The sequence below is a fragment of the Triticum aestivum genome, chromosome 3A (genome assembly GCF_018294505.1).
Source record: "Triticum aestivum cultivar Chinese Spring chromosome 3A, IWGSC CS RefSeq v2.1, whole genome shotgun sequence".
NCBI lineage: Eukaryota > Viridiplantae > Streptophyta > Magnoliopsida > Poales > Poaceae > Triticum > Triticum aestivum.
Window position 1 is genome coordinate 364,582,052 of NC_057800.1, and position 4,736 is coordinate 364,586,787.

Below are 4,736 nucleotides of genomic sequence, written 5' to 3' on the forward strand. Positions count from 1 at the left end.
ACACCCCATCCATGCAAGGAAGAGCGCCTATTAAAGAGATCGGATCCTAGATCCATTCGGCACCACGCAGAGGAAATCCCCGGAAACTACTTAGGAGAAACCATTCTAGCATGGCTAGCGCCCCCAGCTCCTCCACCCGTTCCGGCCTAGAGAAAGGCGAGTGGAAGAGGTGTTCAGTGTCCCATAGTCAATTGATGAGGCTGCAGACGCAGGGATTTCTTCCCCCCGCAGATCTAGTTTCTGTTCGAGCGGGGCTAGATTCCTTCGATGGTGAGATTCAGGCAGAGGACTTCCCCAATCCATCTGGGGGAGAGCGAGTATGTTTCGTCCCCTACCTGCTAAGAGGCGTTGGATTTCCCATTCATCCATTCCACCTAGGGCTTCTGGAATACTATGGCCTCCAGCTGCACAACTTCACCCCTGCCTCCATTCTGCACATTGCGGGTTACGTCACTTTATGCGAATTATTCCTGGGTATCGAGGCTAATTTCGAGCTGTGGAGGAAGTTGTTCTGTCTTGTCCCGCGTAATCACGAGGGGTCAATATTTGAAGTGGGCGGAGCCGAAGTATGGCGTATCGCCAATACTGGATATCTGTCTGGCACACGAAGGAAGGCACCCGAAGAATGGCCTTCCGAATGGTTCTATACTGAGGATGTCGCGCTTCCTGACCTAGTTCAAAAGGGTCTTCCTGGATTTGCGAGCATTCCGCTGAAGAAACGCCACAGTTGGCGTCCCCGGAGTCTTGAAGAGGATGACAACGCAGAAGTTCGCCATCTTATGAGCAAGATAAAGATGCTTGCTCAGTCCGAACTCACAATAATCGAGGTAATGGCGACCTCCATAGTGCGAGGGGTCAGCCGCTACAATACAGAGGGCTGCCCATGTGGCACTACAATGGAGAGGATGACTGTGACGCCCCCAATTCAATCGTACACTAATCATGCATGCAAATGTGTACGATCAAGATCAGGGACTCACGGGAAGATATCACAACACAACTCTAAAACACAAATAAGTCATACAAGCATCATAATACAAGCCAGGGGCCTCGAGGGCTCGAATACAAGTGCTCGATCATAGACGAGTCAGCGGAAGCAACCATATCTGAGTACAGACATAAGTTAAACAAGTTTGCCTTAAGAAGGCTAGCACAAACTGGGATACAGATCGAAAGAGGCGCAGGCCTCCTGCCTGGGATCCTCCTAACTACTCCTGGTCGTCGTCAGCGGGCTGCACGTAGTAGTAGGCACCTCTAGTGTAGTAGGAATCATCGTCGACGGTGGCGTCTGGCTCCAGGGCTCCAGCATCTGGTTGCGACAACCAGGTAGAAGGGAAAGGGGAAAAGAGGGAGAAAAGCAACCGTGAATACTCATCCAAAGTACTCGCAAGCAAGGAGCTACACTACATATGCATGGGTATATGTGTAAAGGGCCATATCGGTGGACTGAACTGCAGAATGCCAGAATAAGAGGGGGATAGCTAATCCTGTCGAAGACTACGCTTCTGGCAGCCTCCGTCTTGCAGCATGTAGAAGAGAGTAGATTGAAGTCCTCCAAGTAGCATCTCCAAGTAGCATCGCATAGCATAATCCTACCCGGCGATCCTCCCCTCGTCGCCCTGTGGAACTTGGAAGGGTGTGTTTTATTAAGTATCCGGTTCTAGTTGTCATAAGGTCAAGGTACAACTCCAAGTCGTCCTGTTACCGAAGATCACGGCTATTCGAATAGATTAACTTCCCTGCAGGGGTGCACCACATAACCCAACACGCTTGATCCCATTTGGCCGGACACACTTTCCTGGGTCATGCCCGGCCTCGGAAGATCAACACGTCGCAGCCCCACCTAGGCACAACAGAGAGGTCAGCACGCCGGTCTAAACCTAAGCGCACAGGGGTCTGGGCCCATCGCCCTTAGCACACCTGCACGTTGCGTACGCGGCCGGTGAGCAGACCTAGCAACCTCCATTACAAAGGAAGTTGCGTTAACGCAGTCCAACCCGGCGCGCGCCACTCAGTCGCTGACGTCAAGAAGGCTTCGGCTGATACCACGACGCCGGGATACCCATAACTACTCCCGCGTAGATGGTTAGTGCGTATAGACCAAATGGCCAGACTCAGATCAAATACCAAGATCTCGTTAAGCGTGTTAAGTATCCGCGAACGCCGAACAGGGCCAGGCCCACCTGTCTCCTAGGTGGTCTCAACCTGCCCTGTCGCTCCGCCACAAAGTAACAGTCGGGGGCCGTCGGGAACCCAGGCCCACCTCTACCGGGATGGAGCCACCTGTCCTTTCAGCCCCCTCATCAGAATCACTTGCGGGTACTCATCGAGCTGACCCGACTTTAGTCACCTTCTGTATAGTATGTATGTATGTATAGTATATACCCGTGATCACCTCCCGAGTGATCACGGCCCAATAGTATAGCAAGGCAGACTGACAAGAATGTAGGGCCAATGATGATAAACTAGCATCCTATACTAAGTATTTAGGATTGCAGGTAAGGTATCAACAGATGTAGCAACAATGTCAGGCTATGCATCAGAATAGGATTAACGGAAAGCAGTAACATGCTACACTACTCTAATGCAAGCAGTATAGAGGAGAATAGGCGAATATCTGGTGATCAAGGGGGGGGGCTTGCCTGGTTGCTCTGGCAAGAAGGAGGGGTCGTCAACTCCGTAGTCGTACCGGGTAGCAGCGACGTCGGTCTCGGTGTCTATCGGAAGAAGAGGGGGAAGAAACAATGAATACAATGCAAACAGATGCATAACGATGCATGACAAGGCAAAGCGTGATGCTAGGCGTGCCCTAACGTGGTATGAGGTAATACCGGTGAAGGGGGGAAACATCCGGGAAAGTATTCCCGGTGTTTCGCGTTTTCGGACAGATGAACCAGAGGGGGAAAGTTGCGAGTTCGATAGGTTAGGGGGTGTGGCGGACGAACGGGCTGCGTATCCGAAATCGTCTCGTCGTTCTGAGCGACTTTCATGTACAAAGTTTCTCCATCCGAGCTATGGTTTATTTTATATTAATTTTTAAAGTTTTTAAATCATTTTCTAATTTATTAATTATTAATTAAATTTGAAAATAGTATTACTGCATCAGCATGACGTCAGCATGACATCATCAGTCAACAGAGGTGTTGACTGGTCAGGCTGACGTGTGGGACCACCTGTCATACTCTGTTTAATTAATTAGGGTTAGGTTAACTAACTACTGCTTAGTTAGACTAACAGGTTATTTACTAATTAAGTAGGATTAATTAACTTAATTAATTCATTAGATAATTAATTAATTAATAATTAACTTTATTAAATCATTTTTATTTTATCTATTAATTTTATTTTTAATACTTTTTTTAAACGTTCTGTGGGGTGGGGCCCCCATGTCAGTGGCCCCGGGGGGCCTTAACGGGTGCGGGCGCATGGGCGCGCGGGTGCAGGGGGCTATGGGGCGCATGTTAGCGGGTCGCGCCCCTGATCCACCGCAGCAGGTCGCCGGCCAGGGGAGCCGCCGGCCGCGGCAGCCAGAGTGGCCGGAGCCGGGGCGTCGACGGAGAGGTGTTGGCCGCGGCGCGGGCCAGCAGTGCGGTTGGGGGCGGCGGAGCCGCGGCAGCACGAGAGGAGGAGGGCCGGGGCTTGCCGAGGCCGTGTGTGGTGGCCGGAGGCGATGCACAGGGCGGAGCGGGGAGAACAGGGGCGCCATGGGGCCGGGCGCAGTGACCAACGGCGACGATGGCCGGGGCGCGGGTGCGTGCGTGCGCACGGCCAGTGCGCGGCGAGCACGTACCTGGGCGTGGTCGGGGAAAAACGTGCAGGGGAGGGGGAAAACTGGGGCGCGGTGAGCCGGCGCGAGCCGGAACGCGACGAGCGCGGCACCGGAGCGAGCGCGTGGGGGGGAGGAGGAGAGGGGAACCGTGACCGTGGCCTCACCGGGGGTGGCAGGGTCTAAAGCAGTGAGCTCAGGGAAGGTCGGAGGGGGGGGATGACGGGGACGACGAGCGTAGGGGGGCAGTCCTGGCGGGGAAGGGCGAAGCAGTCCGGCGGGGGGGGGGGGGGAAGCTCCGGGCGACGCGGTCCTGACGGCGACGGGGCGCAGCGTCGGGGTCCTCCTCCTCTCGATCCCGATCCAATCGGGGGAGAGAGGGGAGGGGTGAGATATTTTCGGGGGGTGTGGGTGTTTGGGCTAGGGTTTCCTCCCTGGTGGGGGGGGGTTATGGAGGGGAGGTAGCGGGGCGGTTGGGCCGGCCCGTTGGGGCGGCGGAGGCCAGCTGGGCCACTTGGCCCAGCGGGGGGGGGGGTCTGTTATTTTTGTTTTGTTTTGTTTTGTTTCTTTTTATTTATTTTCCTTTCTGTTTTATTCAATTTAAAATATTTATGCATTTTCTAAAAATGTGTTTACTTCACCATAATTATCTATGCAATATTTGACACGGTCCGAACATTTTTGTTTTAAAGTTTGAAAACTTTGTTTGTTTGCCAAAAATTCAAGTTTGAATTCGAATCGTTTTGAACTAACGCGAGATTAGCGACAGTAACGGAGGTGACATGGCGTCATTAGCAGAGGTTACTGTAGCTTGATTACCCGGGCATCACAATTCTCCTCCACTACAAGAAATCTCGTCCCGAGATTTAAGAGGGGGACTAGGGGGTAAGGTCTGGTTACGAAATTCTAACGAACCCTCTCGGTCTTGGTTGCTCTTCTCGAAGCGGTTGATTCATTACATTGATGTCTT